Raw genomic sequence first — 18,077 nt, 5'->3', positions numbered from 1 at the left:
TTTTATACTTAACATTAAAATGTTTGTGCAGGTCTATTTCTGAATTTTCTATTCTGTTCCATCTATCCCTGTGACTCCATCTCCACTAATACCATTTAGGGGAGAATACTGTAGCTATATAAATCTTGAAGTCTGGTAGACTAATTCATCCCACTTTTCAAAAATTGAATATCTATTGTAGTTCTTTTGCCTTTCCATGTAAATTATACAATAATCTTTACAAATACTCTTTCTGAGATTTCAAAAGGGATTACATTTAAAATGTATGTCACGGGCTAGGCATATAGCTCAGTTGGTAGAGTGTTTGCTTCACAAACACAGGCCCTGGGTTCTAATTCCTCGCACCACAAAAAAAAAAAAAAACAAATGTTTAAAATGTATGTCAGTTTGAGAATAATCAATATCTTTACTAGATTGAGTTTTCTAATCTAGGAATAAAATATTTCTCCATTCATTTAGAGCTTCTTTGATTTCTTTCATCATCATTTTGTAGTTTTCAGTATTTATACCCTGTGCACGCTAGTGTGGATCTGGAACGTCTCTCAAAAGTTCGTATGTTAAAGACTTGGTTACCAGCCTGTGATGCTATTGGGAGGTGGTGGAATCTTTAAGAGTTGGAGCCTAGAAGAAGAAAATTAGGTAATTGGGGTTGTGCCCTTGAAGTGTATATCAAGGCCCCAGTCACACATCCTCTTCTTCCAACTGCCATGAGGTGAACAGCTTTCCTCCATCTTGTGTTTCCCCACCATGATGTTGTGTCTTGCCACAGGCCCAAAGTAACTGTGATGGGACCAAGTGACTGTGGACTGAAACTTCTGAAACTATGAGCCAAAATAAATCTTTCTTCCTTTCCTCTTTTGAGGTTATCTCAAGTATTTTGTCATAGCCACAGAAAGCTGGCTAACACATAGCTGTACATTTTTTTCTGCAATTTTATGTTTTTAATTTCAGTGTCTGTGTGTTCATTGCTAGTATATACAAACACAATTGATCTTTGTCTTGTATCCTGAAACCTTGTTGAACTCATTTAATATTTTTAGGAACGTTCTTTATAGATTCTTTGGAATTTTCTACACAGACAATAATGTCATCTGCAAACAGGGATAGTTTTTTCTTGTTTGTTTGTTTTTTGATCTTTTTAAATTTCCTTTTCTTGCCTTATTTCACTAGATAGAAGATTCACTACAGTGCTGAATAAGGCATTCTTGCCTTGTTCCTGATTTTAGGCAGAAAGCATTAAGTTATTCATCATTAAATACAATGCTAGCTGTAGGGTTTTTGTAGTAGCTCTTTCTCTGTTGAGGAAGTTTGTATCTGTTCCTAGTGTTGTGAGAACTTTTTCCGCTAATGCACACTGAATTTGGTTAAATGCTTTGTTCTTCATCACTTGGTATGATTGTGTGATCTTTATTCTTTATTCTGTTATATGTTGGAGTACCTTGAATGATTTTCAAATATTGAACCAGCCTTGCATCTCTGGAATGAACCCCACTTGATCATGGTGTGCAGTTGTTTTTAAGTATGGCTACATTCTCTTTGTTAAAATTTTATTATGGATTTTATGTCCATATTCACAAGGACTATTGGCCTATCGTTGTCTTTTATTGTGTTGACTTTCTGTGGCTTGGGTGTTAATATAATTCTAGCTATAGAAAATTGTAAATTCTTCCTCTTTTTCTATTTCCTGGGAGAGAATATTTTCGATTCTTATAAAACCATATGTACCTGCAGATTTCTTTTTGGAGGAATTTTTTAAAATTATGATTCAATTTCCTTAATAGTCATAGATAAGAGTCAAATTGTCTATGCATATTGGGTGATTAAAGTCATTTGTGTTTTTCAAAGAAATAATTTGTTTCATATAAATTGTTAAATTCATGTGTGTAGAGTTTTTCATAATACTTATTTTACCTTTGCTTTCTGCAGGTTCTGTAGTGATATCCCTTATTTAGTTCCTGATATTGATAATTCACATTTTGCTTTTTCTCTTTAAAAGTTTCAATGGAAGTTGTCAATGATATTGATCTTTTAGAAGATCCAGCTTTTGTCTCATTGATTTTTCTTTATCTTTTCAACTTTATTGATTTTTGTTTCTATTTTTACTAACTTCTTATTACTGTGGGTTTGTTTAGCTCTTCATTTTCTAACTCTTGAGGGAGTTAAGATCATTGGTTTTTATTTTTTTTAACTTATAAAGAAAGATTTATTTAGCTCATGGTTTTGGAGATTTGAAGTCCAGGATTGAGTGGTACCATCCATTTGTCCTCTGATGAGGACCTCATAGCAGATGGCATCACAGTGACAGAGTGAATGCAAGAAGGAGAGATCACACAGTGAGGCAGGAAGTCAGAGAGAAACTGAGGTCCCATGAGAACTACGTCAGTCCCTTCCAAAGGCACACCCTTAGTGACCTCCCTCCCTCCCACTGGGTCCCACCTCCTAATGGTCTCAACAACTTTTTTTAATAATTATTTTATTGTTTTCCATATCTTTATTGGTGCATTATAATTGCACATAATTATGGGATTCATTGTTACATATTTATACATGCACACAATATAAAAATGTAATGTGAATATTTTATGCCATAAATTTCTCTCTCAGCATTGCATTAGCAGTGTCCCATGGACTTTGGTATCTTGTATTTTCTTTGTCAATTGATTCAGTGTATTTTTTTAATTTCCCTTGAAGTTTCCTTTTTGGTGCATGAATTACTTAGAAGTATTGTTTAGTTCTGAAATGTTTGTTGAGATTTCTGTTACCTTTCTATTGCTGATTATTTGTTTTAATTCCAGTGCAGTCTGAGAACACCCTTTATTAATTCAACTCTTTTAAAGTGTTGAGGCCTATTTGGTAGCTCAGGATATAGACTACCTTGGTATGAGCCCTGTGGATCCATAAAAAGAATGTGTGTTCTACTGTCGTTTCAGTGGAGTGGTTTAGATCCCATTGGTTATGGTGTTATCAGATTCTTCTTCAATCTTATGATATAATATCTAGTTGTTGTATCAATTTTCAAGAGAATGACACTGAAGTCTCCAACTATTTTTGTAGACTTATCTTTCTCATTTTAGGTCTTTCAGCCTTTGCTTCAATATTTCTATATTAGGGTTTCCATGTCTTCTTGGCAGAGTGAACTTTTATCCATTTGTAATGTCCTTCTCGGTCCCTATTGTGTTTTGCTCTGAATTCTTTCTGATCTTAAGATAGACGTGGGTACTTCTTTTGATTAATGTTTACATGGTATATCTCTTTCCACTTTCCAAGTGGAGGTGAGAGCTCCTACCAGGTTTCTGCTAGACTTTCCTGGAGGGAGGTGGCAGTGTCTTGTTCCTGTGCCTCATTACACCCTCTGCTGATGCCACAAGGCTGCTGGTTTGGCTGCCTCCCCTCAAACCCTCCTTGGATCCCGCTCTTGGGGAAGGAAGGACAGCATCATTACAGCTGACTAAGAACTGAGGTCCACACTTGCCACAATGTCAGCACTGACTCTGCAAGGAGCTTGAGGTGAGCCTCATTACACCTGGTGGGGGTGAAAGACAGCTTCTCTCTGTAAAGCCCCTGTTCCATCTTTGGCCCATTGAAAGAATCATGTTGACTGTCTCTGCTTACTTTTTCTGAGAGTTGATGCTATCTTCTAGATATAAATTTTTTGTTGGACATATACTGGAAATATCTTCTGACCCATGACTTGCTTTTCCTTCTCTTATTTGTGATGTACTTGTCTTGATGAACAGAAGTTCTAAATTTTAATAAAGTATACCTTATTTTAAAACAAAAAATAAGAGAGGAAACATCAGTACAGATCCTCTAGATATAAACAGTATAAGGGAATACTATAATTTTATAACAATAAATTAGACAGCTTACATAAAGCAAGTTCTCTGAAAACACAGGCAACCAAAGTTCAGTCAAAAAGAAATATATTGAATAGCCCAATACCTATAACATAACTGCAGCTAAAAATTCTCCCATGATTAAACTACAGAGGCAGATGGATTCACTGGTAAATTTTATTAGACATATAAATAGAAAATTATGCTAGTTATTCATGAAATCTTCCATAAAATTGATGAGTAGGGAATACTTTCTAACTCATTTTATAAGACTCACAATTACCCTGATGACAAAATCATACAAGATCATAAAAGAAAACAACACCTAAAAATATTGGAATTAACTCTTGAATGAGAACCCGTCCTAATTTCATGGTGTCTCACCAGGAACATAAATGAAGTACAATGTGTCCCTATGCCTGCATCAGGACTTCATTGTTCAAATAAAATAATCTAACATTGTTGGCTGCCCCTCTGGTTCTGTTGAACCCGCCTCTTTCATCAGAAGATATCCTTTCCAAGAACAGGCAGCCTCAAAAGCCCTCTCCTCATAGAACTTCCCTCAGTCCTCACCCCACACTGCCCCGTTACAGTAACAGAGATGACATTAATTTCACAAATTATTTTATAACAAGAAGAGAAATCGATTTTGGTATGAAGGAAGAAGGAGGGAAATTGTGGATTTTGTACAAGATAGGGCTGAGGGGAAATGGCAGATTTTTTAATCCGTCAAGACTGAAAAATCGAAAAGTGTGTATGAAACAGTATCCTTGGTGCTCACAAATACAATTATATCATTATTTTTAAAAAATAAAAGTAGCAAGTTTCCAATGCTTGGTGGCGATATTTTACTAAATGTGTAATATATGCTGGTTCCTCATTCTTGAGGTTAGATATAATAACTTCCTTTTTTTTTTTCCACATCTGATTATGTTTGGTGAAACAAATCAAAGGCTGATATCTGAACACATTCTATTTCAGGTGGATGACCTTCTTACTATGTTCATCACAGAAGTGGTGACAGTTAGGGACACCAGAGTCCTACAGCACAACCTTTCTCCTAATGCTGATTTCTGCCATGTACTTCTGGGCCTTAACATCAAAGCAGTGAGAGGTCAGAGGAGGTGACTCATTGTTGCTTGAAGTGAGTTTGAAGGTTTCTAATGAGAAAAGCAGAACATGCATCTCCCTTGTCTGGGGTGTAAAGTCTATGTAATGTAGGACTTAGGACACGCACAGATTTGAAATATTATGAATTGGAGCTGGAACGTTTGGGAATAATATTGAGAGTGTTATAAGCCATGGAATATCAAGAGAAGATGAGTTGGGTGTGGTGGCACATGCCTATAATCCCAGCAACTCAGGAGGCTGAGGCAGGAGGTTCAAAGCCAGTCTCACCAATTTAGTGATACTCTTGTCTCAAAATAAAAAATAAATAAATAAAAAGAGCTGGAAATGCTGGAATGTGGCTCAGTGGTAAAAACAAACAAACAAACAAACAAAATATCCTCCTGGATTCAATCCCTGGTGCCAAAAAAAAAGAACTCCCATTAAGACTATACACCAAAACTCTCCCCCTCTGCTTTCCTGTGGAATGTGGACTGTGATCACAGATAGGGCATAATGAATGGAGCTGGAGAAAATATTGTCAACTAGACACCTAAAAATATTTGTGAGAATTAACTCTTTTGAATGAGAACCCATCCTAATTCCATGGTGACTCACCAGGTATTGATCCCAAAAAATCATGAACCGAAAAAGTCCTTATCTTCTCTATTACCATCCAGGACTCCAGGGAACCCTGGCATGTTAACCTATTTCCATTTTCTTTTTATCTACTAGCTTAGAAGTTTCTGGAGTCAGAAATCCTGACTCTGTTATTCATCCCTGTCACCTTAGCACCTGACCCAGAATAGTTGTTCCCTTAAGATGTGGTGAATTGTTAACATGCACGTTTCATCTTTGAGAGTGTGAGCTCCAGGTACTGATGACATTATTCGAATTTCTATTTTGGTATCTGTCTCTCCCAGGAAACTGTGAAATTCTTAAGGGAGGAATGCAGGTCTGATTTATCTCTGTGCACCATGGCACCCTTGCTCAAAAAGCAAGACCTAACTCATAGTAAGTACTGTTTGCTGAATGACTGAAGGAAGGAAAGAAAATGAGACCCTGTTGCTACATTCCTGCAGCCTAGAGCTTACCTCCTGGGACATCTAAAGTTGTGCATGCAGTGATTCTCAGACTTCCATGTGTACCAGAACCATAGGAGGTTCATGCTCTTTGAAATAAGATAGGACCTGGGCCTTAGATTTTTTTATGCAGTTCTCCAGCTGATTCTGATACCCCACAAAATTGAAGAACCCCACAGAATTGAAGCAGTGAAGTGCTTCTCAACCTTTGTCCTGTCACACTGTCATAAATGATGCTGCTCAGCTCACTGGGGTAAATTAGATGAAGCTACTTGCAGAAGACTCAACCTCTAGCGTGTCTTGAATCATTTTGCTCGCTGGGAACACCATTTGGAAAGGTTTGCAAAAACTTGAGATTGTTCCCTAAACCATCAGCTTCAACATCAACCAAGAGCACATTAAAAATTTGAGTCTTGGTCTTGGGATGCAGCTCAGTGGTAGAGCACTTGTTTACCAAGTGTAAGGCCCAGCATTGCACAATAAATAAATACCATAAAATTGCAAGCCTTAGGCCCCTCCCTTAAACCACTGAAGCAGAATCAGCTTTCCAAGATGTCCAGGGGGGGCTTCCTATGACATTAATGGAGAAACTCTGGTTTTCGACAACCTTGACCTTGAAACTCTAACTCTTCTCTGACCTAAACAAAAAGCAGGACTCCTCCCTTGCTGCCATTGACTCAGAGTTGCGGGGGGAAGTGGGGCTGGAATCTGCTGAACTCAGCAGTGTGTGTGTGTGTGTGTGTGTGCGCCTCTGTCAGAACACCACTGAGTCAGAGTGCAATGAATGCAGTCTTAGATGTTCCCCAAAAAAAGTACAAACTCCAGAAAATGGTGAAAAAACATTTTGCAGTGCCCCTGAAGTTCATTGTCCACAGCAGGGATTACACCCAGGAACGGCTTTCTGCTTCACTCCTACTTGAGTATCTGTTGCACCAGGCACCACTGAGGCACCAGATATATGGACATGGAACGGTTCAGACCCTCAATCTTCCCTCTGCCCACACTGTCTCACCGCACTCCAATTCATACTGTGCCTTGTTGCCAGACCTAAACTCCTTAAAATACATATTTCATTGTCCATCCTCTGTACCAGACCATCCTGTCCTGCCAACATCCTTCCTGGCTTTATCTCCCAGCATTTTCCTACATACACCTGCCAATCCTGCAGTTACTCATTCACTGCCTGCCCCCACGTGCTAACACGTTTCTGCAGGACTCTGATTCAGTAAGTCTTAGGGTCTGTATTTTTATTAAGCTCCTTGACTGGAGCTAATGAACGGTCATGATTGACAGACATTTGTAAATGAGATCAGAGATTTAATCCCTGTCCGCTAGACACTCACTGCCCAGCAATTCAGGATGCAGAGGTGCTAACGGTGAGAGGTGTGTTACTCAGCGGGGCGGGACTGGGTCCAGATGTGGAAGGTTTTCATCAATAGAGGACAGATCTGCTCTCTAGTCCCACAAAAACAGTCTGGAGGTTTTGCAGAGGATGTGTGATGTGTGAAGATGTGGATAGGTTGGGGAGCCAGATGCAAGAAAGCTAGCGGCAGAAACCACATGTATTCAAATCAGGGTAGTAGAAAATTGCCACGGTTTGGCTCCACTTCTGGTGGCTTTGCAGCCCCCATCAAGTTCTGCCATTGCTCAGAATCTCGGTCTTCTCACTATAACATGGGTGGGCTGCACCCCATCTCCCGAAAGATCTCTTCCAGCCTTAGACTCCCATGAAATGGTGAGATTCAGTCTGACTTCCTTTTTTATGGTGATAAAATCTACATGATCTAAAATTTACTATCTTAGCCAATTTTTAAATGCAAACTTCTGTGGCATTAAGTATATTCACAAAGTTGTGCAACCATCCCTGCCACCCTGTCTCCAGAGCCCTTTATTCTGCAAAACTGAAACTGTACCTGTTAAAGACTGATTCCCCATCCCCACCCCGGTGCCCTGGCAACACACTCTACTTTGCCTCTATGAATCTGATCACTCTAGGTGCCTCTTGTAAGCGAAATCTTACTGTGTTTCTATTTCTTTGTCCCCCCCCCTCACTTGATAATAGCCCTCCTAATGGGCATGAAGTGGTATCTCGTGGTTTTGATTTACATTTCCCTAATTATTAATGATATTTGAGCATCGTTTCATGTGCACTATTGTTCATTTTCTTCTTTGGAGAAATATCTATTCAACTCCTTGTTCATTTTTGAGTCAAGTCATTTGTTGTTGCTATTGAGTTGTGGGAGCTCTTTATATATTTTGGATATTTGTCCCTTATCAGATATATGATTTGCAAATATTTTCTTCCGTTTCATGGTTACCTTTTCATAGTGTCCCTTAATAAAAAAAAAAAGTTTTAATTTCAATTAAGTGTAATCTGTCCATTTTATATTTTGTTGGCCTTTTTTGTGTCATATTCAAGAAATCATATCAATGCAATATCATGAAACTTTCCCCTAAGAGATTTATAGTTATAGTTTTTAAATCATTTGCTTTTTTTTTTTCCTGTTTTGTATATGGATGCCCAGTTTTACCAACACCATTTGTTGAAAAATACTTTCCTGTTCCTGTTGAATAGTCTTGGCACCCTTGTCAAAAATCATTTGACTGCCTATGCAAAGGTTTATTTCTGGGATTTCTATTCTAGTCCTTTGGCCTCTATGTCTGTCTTTGGACCAGTAGCACATTGTTTTGATTATCATAGCTTTGAAAGAAGTTTTGAAATCAGGAATTATGAGTCCTCCCATTGACTTTGTTGTTATTGTTGTTGTTTGCTTTTTGTTTGTGTGGTTTTTGATACCTGGGATTGAACCCAAGGTCACTCAACCACTGAGCCACATCCCCAACCCTTTTTATTTTTTTTTTATTTTGCAACAGGGTCTCTCTAAGTTGCTTAGGACCTTGCTAAATTGCTGAGGCTGTCCTTGAACTTTCGATTCTCCTGCCTCAGCCTCCCAAACTGCTGGGATTACAGGCATACATTGCCACACCTGGTTAATTTTGCTATTTTTCAAGATTGTTTTAACTATCCAAATTCCCTTGAGAGTCCCTATGAATCTTAGGAGAGCCTTTTCTATTTCTGTTAAAAAAAAAAAAAATGTTAGGATTTTGACATGAGTTGCATTGAATCTGTAGATTTGGGTAGTACTGACATCTAAACAATATCAAGTCTTCTGATCCACAAATGCAGGATCTTTCCATTTATTTAGGACTTTAACTTCTTTCAGCAACTTTTGTAGTTTTCAACATATAAGTGTTTTGTCTCCTCGGTTAGCTTTATCTTAAGTATTTTATTCCTTTTGGTGCTATTGTAAGCTGAATTTTTAAATTTCATTTTTGGGGTTGTTCATTGTTTGAGCGTATAGAAATGCAACTCATTTTTGTGTGGGGATTTTAAACTTTGCCAAATTCACTTATTATCCCAAGAGATACTTTGGTGAAATCTACACAAAAGATCATGGCATCTGCAAAGAGAAATCATCTTACTTCTCCCTTCCTGTTTAATGCCTTTTATTTTATTTTCTTGCCTAATTGCTCTGGTTAGGATTTCTAGGAGTGTATTGACAAGTACCAGTGAAAGTAGTCATCTTTGTTCTCTTCCTGATCTTTCATGGTGTGAAAAATTTTTTCATATATTTTCAAAGTTAATGAACTTCAGAAGTTAAGGAAGAAACCATTTTTCAACCTAATTAGCAACACTATTGAAAAATCAGAAAGGAAAAATAGGGGGCAAGAACTATCTGGCAGGTATCTAAGCAAAACTGACCAACACTGAATAAAATGACCTCGTCTTCTCTTGATGAACAATCTCCCAAGAAAACTCAGCCTTGATTATAAGCTAAACCAAATATCCAGCACCTCAAACCAAAAGCCTTGAAAAGATGAAGAAGGAATTTTGGAATCTCTACTGCATCTTTTCCCAAAAAAGGTCTCCTTCTGGGGTCCTGGCCCCTAAAGAGCCATGCAAAGTACCCTTGCTACATCTGTTGAAAGATAGATAGTTTGTCTAAAAATACACAAGAGGGAACTGAAACATTTCAGAGATGGCAGAGCTTAGGAGTAAGAAATCAAAAGAGGAAGGTAAAATTATAGTTACAAAGAAAAAGAGGAATGGAAATTAAATTATCTTACAAAGAAAGTCCAGAAGCTGATCCTCTTTCCTGGCTACTCCATCAAGAAAGGGAAGAAAACAGTTAATGGGAAACAGCTTCTGAGAAAAATAATTCTCTGCACACTTTTCAATTGAGAATTCAAGCAACCTGCATGGAAGAGTTGGGGCGGGGTTGTGTTGTTGTTATTTTGTTTTGTTTTGGGATGGGCTATCATTATTTTTCTCCAGTTGACTTGAACTCATGATCCTTTGCCTCAGCCTCCCAAGGAACTGAGACGACTGGCATGTATCACAATGTCAGACTGGATGATTTCTTGACTAAAAGAGCATTAGAGCTGAAAGGAGTTTTCTTTAAAACTTCTTTATCCCTTCCTTCCAACTCAGAGAGGGGCATTGAGCTGAAAGACCCCTGAAGTTCTCCCGGGATCATAGAGCTAACAAGGGTCAGAGATAAGACTAGAAAGGTCCTCTTGTGATATCTGTCCTGTGCTCTTTTTCCTGGACTTATACCAAGATGATGGATTCATTATACTGAATTGATGACATCTTCTTGAGCTTTGCTTAGTACTAGGTTTACACCTAAATCTGTGGCTCTCAAAGCAGGTACCCAAGCATCAGCACTGCCTGGAAATGTATTGATGTGCCCACCCCAGACCTACAGAATGAGAAATTTTGAGGTTGTGATGCACTATGCTCTGAGAACCACTGGTCCAAGAACTAATGTCTGTTTTGTTCATTATTATACTAGAAATAATATTAATACATATTTCACAATTTACAAGATCCTTTATCCTGTTATTTTTAGTTGATGGGGTAAATCCCCTCAAAATCTCTGTGAGCATAGAAAGTCAGTTGTTGATATGCCCATCCTCTGAGTTCAAATACGAGGTTCAAGGAAGGTAACTGGGGTAAATGGAAAGTCCAGAAACCACAGGGCCAAAACTGCAACTGAGTCTTCTGCCTTGGAAACCAGCATAGCTACCCCAAGTCATATCACTTCTAGAAAAAATGGTGCCAATTATGGTGTCCTTTTAGAACATTCTAAGACATATAGACAGCTAGTCTTTTGTTGTTGTTTTTTGTTTGTTTTAAATTTTATATGAGAGAAAACATGATAATTGTCCTTCTGAGTCTGGCTAATTTTGCTTTACATGATTATCTCCAGTTCTATTCATTTTCCTACAAATGACATGATTTCATTCCTGTTTGTGTCTTTATTATAAATACAGAGGTACATATACTAGATATACTAGATATAGATATATCACATTTGTGATATAGTTATAACACATTTTCTTTTTTCATCCATTTATGGGTACCTCTTTTATTCCATAACTCGGCTATTGCAAATTATGCCACAATAAACTCAGGTATGCAGGTATCTCTAGAGTATGCTGACTTTAATTCCTTTGAGTAAATACTGGGGATTGGTTATGGCAGGATCATATAGCAGTTGTATTTTTAATCCCTTGAGAAACCTCCATACTGATTTCCATAATGGCCCTACTAATTTACATTCCCACCAAAGTGTGTTAGGATTCCTTTTCCCCCACATCCTCACCAGCATTATTGTATTTCTTTGTGTTGATGGTGGACCTTCTGATTGGGGTGAGGTGAACTCTCAGTGTAATTTTCATTTGCATTTCCCTGATGGCTAAAAATGTTAAACTATTTGTCAAATAAATACTGGACATTTGTACTTCTTGGATAAGTGTCTGTTCAGTTCATTTGCCCATTTATCGATTGGTTTATTATTATTATTCTTATATTTCGATGTTGGGGAAATAATAAAGAAGAGGAAGGGAATTGTGAGAAGGTTAAGAGAGGGTAGAGGCAAATGGATATGATCAAACTGTATGTATATTCAAACATACCACAATAAATTCCATTATTCTATATAATCAGTATGCACTAATAGAAAATGACTGCTGAGTTAATTGTGTAATTGTACAGACAAGAAAATAGTAATAATATGAAGGGCTCCCCATTTTCTAAGTCCTCATATATGACCCTGTCAGGCAGGAAGCTGAGTCTCAGAGAAACAAAGTTGCCTGCCCAGCAGCTGGCCTGGCTGAGCTGGGATTCAAATGTGGGCTGACCGTCTTCAGAACCTGCCTGCCTCGGGAAGCCAAGCTGTTTGCACTTGACCATCCGCACCGTTAGTGGGCAGCACTTGGCCTCTATCCAGTGTTTACTGTGTATTTAGTACCTTTTCTTCTACAGAAAATGCCATTTCTCTAGACCATCACCTGGAAAGCAAGATAAAATACGAATTGGTCTTCCCCAAGAGTTTGAGATTCTGGAGGCTGGGGTGGAGCCCACAAATTTGCATTTCTAAAATTGCCTCAAGTAATGCTGATGCTGCTAGTCTTGGACTCCCACTCTGAATAGCAAAACTCTAGACACTCATTTGAAGACTAATCAAGTTGAGGTGATAAAGAAGAACCAAAATTTTGAGTTTACCATCTTCACTGCCACTCCCGACCAGGAGCATATATATAGTTCCAAGCACTTCCCCTTAGTTTCTCATCTACATCTACACTTCCTTTCCCCTCCACTGCCTTCTCTCCAGCTGCCTCAAACCAGGTCACTTGGTAATGACCTCCCAACTCGTCACCCAGTCAGCTTCTTTGGCAACAATCAATACAGCCCACCCACCTCCACCACGTTTGCTTTATCAAAGCTTCCATCCTTAAGGTGGGTTTGGGCATTTCAACCTTCTGTTCCTCTGCATTGTGTAAGACCCCTGAGCTTGCATGACCTCCAGGGGTCAAACCAGCATTCTAACCTTATCCTCAATGGTAGGCTGTCACCATACTCTTGATCCCATCACTCTGCACTCATGCCATTTTCTCTCTAGGATGTGATCCCTCAACATCTCCACAGATTTATATCTTTTGAGGTTCTCAAATGCCCTTTCTTTCATAGAGTACGCCATGAAAGTACCCATAAATAGCTTCTCCCTTCTGTGGGGTCTCCAGAGCCAGAAGTCTACATGTGTGACCATTATCTTATGTTGCTTTTCTCCAGCTTACCATGATTTCACCCCCTTAAGTACACACATCTTACTGCGTTGTGCATCTTTTATTTTATTAAGAGTCTCCAGAACTCTTTATGCTCCCAATTAACATTCTACAGATAAATACATACATCCTGTTTCTAGTGACATTTTTTCATATTTGAAGCGAAGTGTTAATCTCCCCCCATGTTGATCTAAGGATTGAATAATAAAAGTCAGTGCAAAGTCATTAACAAGCATGGAAGACATTACACTCCATTTACATATGATCTATCAAAATGTATAAACGCATTCTACTGTTATGTACAGCTAATTAGAACAAATGAAATTTTTAAAAAAATTTTTAAAATATGGAAGACAATTCAATGAAAAATTTGAAAGATCAGTCATTACACATTGCAATGCTCAGTCTGACTTTAAAGCCAGGCAAATCATGGCCAAGTTAATGAATCAAGGGGAAAGGATGATAAACTATTATGAAGAGTCCCCAACTAGTCCCACATTTCCCAGAGTCCTCAGGTAATAAAATAAGACCTTATGATAATACCTCATGCACAGTAAAATTCCTGGTTCTCTTGGCAGTAAAACCAGATACAAGAGAAGGCTGAGATACCCTTGCATCTGGCTGCCAATCTTCTGAGAATAATGGGCCACATGTAGCCATTAAAATTGTTTGTGAATAATTTACAGCATGGAAAAATTTTGGCTTCCTTAGTAGAAAAACAAAACAAGTACAAAAACTTACATATGGTAAGACTAAAATGCTGTCTAAACAATATTTTTAAAAGCCAAATCTATAAGTTGAGGGAAAATAGGGCAGATGTCACAAAATTGGGGTCACAAAATGATGGATGATTTTGTTTCCCTCTATTTTTATTTTCTATAATGTTTAGATTTTCTATGATCAACAGATTGTTTTTATTGAAGTGGCATTCACTCAACATAAAGTGAACAATTCCATGGCAGTTAGTGCATTCACAATGATGTGCTCTACCTCCAACACATTTCCATCACCCTAAAACAAAGCTCTACATCCATCAGTGAGCTACTCCCCATTCTTCCCTCCCACGACCCCATGACTACCAATCAGCCTCCATCATAATGGATTTACCTTTTCTAAATATTCCATATAAGTGGAGCAATAAAATATGTGGTCTTTTAGATCTGGCTTCTTTCACTTAGCATGTTTTAAAGGCTCATCCCCATTACAGTACATATCAGTACTTCATTTCTTTTTATGGATAATTGTATGCACAGGCCACAATTTACTTATGCATTCCTCCATTAATGAACATTTGGGTTATTTCTACATTTTGACTATTGTGAATAGTGCTACTATGAATATTCATATACAAGTATTTGATTATCTGTTTTTAGTTCTTTGGAATTTATGTTGGAATTAGAAATGTAGGATCATATAATAATCATTCTGTTTAGCTCTTTATAGGTACTGTCAAACTGTTCTCAAGTCTGCTTCATCATTTTACATTCCCACCAGCAACATAATAGAGCTTCAATTTCTTGAAGTCCTTTTTACATTTTTTATTTTCCATTAAAAAAAAATTGTGATCATCTCAGTAGGTGTAGTGTATCTTGTGGTTTTGATTTCCATTTCCCTAATGACTTATGATGTTGACTTGCCTTTTCCTGTGCTTACTGATCATTTCTTCCTTGGAGAAATGTCTTTTTAAGTGTTTTAACCGTTTTAAAACTGATTTGTCTTGGTTGTTGAGAGAAAGTCATTCTTTTGTTTGTTTATTTGTTTATTGCAGTGCTGAGGATCAAACCCATAACCTCAAGCTTGCTAGTAAAGTATGAGGCTGTACTCACTGAGCTACATTCCCCAGCCCTAGACCTTCTTTATATATTCTGGTTATTAGGCCCTTATCAAATATATGATTTGCAAATATTTGCCTCATCTTATAGATTACCTTTTTACTTACTTATAATGCCCTTTAATGCACCAAAGATTCTAATTTTGATAAAAGTATCATTTAATTTTTTGATACTTATGAATATTTATGAATAGTTAAATTAAAGATGATGAAGATTTACCTTTATATTATCATCTAAGAGTTTTAAAATCTCAACTCTCATATTTAGGTCACTGATCCACCTTTAGATAATTTTTGTAGATGATGTGAGCAAGAGATCCAACCAACTTGACTCTTCTGCATGTATACATCCAGTTATACCCACACAACTTATTAAAGAGTCTCTCCTTTCCCCATCTAATAGTCTTGACACCATTGTTGAACATTCAGTAGCAAAGAATGCATGAGTTTATTTCTGAACTCTCAGTTCTGTCCCATTGATCTATTTGTATGCTAGTCCCACACTATTTTGGTTACTGTATATTTGTAATGTAATTTGAAACCAAATTTTTCAATCCATGAATATGGGCTATCTTTCCTTTATTTAGATCTTCTTTATTTTCTCTTAGAATTTTTTTGTAGTTTTAGTGAACAAGTCTTTCATTTCTTTGGTTAAATTTATCCCTAGGTATTTTATTATATGATGCTATTGTAAATGAAACTATTTTCTGAATTTTCTTGTTGGATTGATCATTTCTGATGTATAGAAATACAACCAATTCCTGTGTGTCGATTTTGTACTCTGCAACTTTGTTGAATTTTTTTATGAATTCAAGTAAGGATTATAATGGATTATTTGGAATTTTCTATATATAGGATCATGTCATCTTGGAATATAGTTTTGTTTCTTGATTTTTTTCATTTTGATGTCTTTGATTTCCTTTCCTTACCTAATTCCAATGGCTAGAATTTCTAGTACGATGTTAAATAGCAGTGATGAAAACGAGCATCCTTGTCTTATTCCTGGTCTTAGAAATCATTCATTCTTTTGTTACTGAGCACAATGTTAGTTGTGGTGTTTTGACAAATGCTCTATCTTATGTTCAGGAAGTTCATTTCTATTCCATTTTCTTTCAAGTATTTTTGTCTTAAGGTATATTGAATTTTAAAAAAAAATTTCCTGTGTCAACTAAGATGATTATGCATAGGTGTATTATTTTATTTTGCCTTTTTTCATTAATATGGTATACTTCATTGCTTGGTCTTTGTATGTTGACTCATGTGCATTCCCTGAATAAATCGTACTTGGTTGTCGTATAATTCTTCTAATGTGTTGTTGGATTCTGTTTGCTAATAACTTGTTGAGAATTTTTGCATCTCTATCATGAAAGATATTGATCTATAGCATTTTTCTGGCGTAATTCCCTGGCTTTACTCTCATAACAATACTGGCTTTATAGAATAAATGAGGAAGTATTCCCTTTTCCTCTATTTTTGGAAAAAGTTTCAGAAGTATTGATTTTAATTTTCCTTTAAATGTTTAGAGAACTTACCAGTGAGGATATATATATATATATATATATATATATATATATATATATACACACACACATATATATATATACACATATATATATACACGTATATATATACGTATATATATATACACACATATAGATCTATATATATATAGTTAATAAAGACTTAAAAGACAATTTTGTCATTTAAAATACATATTTTTTGGTGGAGGGAGTTTTTTCATTATTAGTTCAATCTATTTTTTATAGATCTTTTTGGATTTTCTACTTCTATTTCTTCTTGAGTCAATTTTTTGTAGTTGTTGGTGTTTCTAGAAATTTGTTCACTTCCTTCTAGGTTTCCTCATTTTTGGTGTATTTCATAATATTTTCTTATAATTTTTATATCTGTAAAGTTGGCTGTAATAGCCCCACTTTCATGTGACTTTCATTATTTGCATCTTCTCTCTTTTTTCTTCATCATTTTAGATAAAGGTTTGTCAGATCGTTGATTGTTTAGAGAATCAAATTTCACTTTCAACGTGCATTACTTTTTGAAATAGTACTGTACGCCTGAGTTGCGCTACAAATGAGTTGTCCACCACACTCTGGTCCTTCCCCCACTACCCCACCCTGCAAATGGTTCCTGCAATGTTCCTGCAAAACCAACATCATTTAGCCACAACCCCAACCTGCCGTGGTTGGTCAGGGTCCATCTCATGATCTCCACCACCGGCTACCCACCCAGATGGAGGCCAGAAATGTTCACCAATCAGAATCTTTGCCACATCCAGCTCTGTGGGCTTCTTTTCATGCCACCTGTACCTACAATAAGCATAACCTGGATTTCCTGATATCCGCCAGACCGCTATGCCCCTCCCTGGGACCCTCAGAAGCCACAACAACACTACACATAGGAAACCTCATCCTGTAGGCAGTCATCAAGCCTTGGGACAGGGAGGAGGCCAGCAGTGTGTGACTGTGTTTCTCATTCCTCAGGGGCATGTCTCTGCCATGTTCCAGGGGCATCTATGAATTCATTCCAAGGACTCTATCCTATCCCCAAGTCCCTCTTGCTACCACAGGCTACCCCTGAGGCATCTATACTGAGGTCTAAGGTTAGTTATTGAGCATCTGAACCCCAGAACACAGGATTAATTCCTTAATACAGACTTTGAACAAATCCTCTTAAATCACTGAGAGAGCTTTTCAGCCAGTAAATGTGGTAAAGACCTGAGTTCTCCTTTTTCTCCCCAAAGTTTATTTGACCTGAAAGTATGGAAACATCTGATCCACTACCTTTATGTTCTTAGTTAATAAAGACTTACATGACAATTTTGATGGTCTTTTATTTCTATTTTCAACCACACAGTCTTATCTTCATTTGGATGCTGCAGGGAACTCAGAAGATGGGGGAGCACATCATGTCTCCCTCCCTACTTGACATTTTCTTTCTTTTAGTTGCTGCCTTTCTCATTGCGGCCTTGTGCTACTTCATCACTTAGTACAAAAACAACAGAAATAGCTGTTATTTTTATTAGGAAGACATGACCTGAACAGGTAGGAACTTGATAACTACTTTTTCTGGGGTTAT

This window comes from Sciurus vulgaris (assembly GCF_902686455.1).
Source record: "Sciurus vulgaris genome assembly, chromosome: 16".
Taxonomy (NCBI): domain Eukaryota; kingdom Metazoa; phylum Chordata; class Mammalia; order Rodentia; family Sciuridae; genus Sciurus; species Sciurus vulgaris.
Note: the sequence above shows the minus strand (reverse complement) of the source record.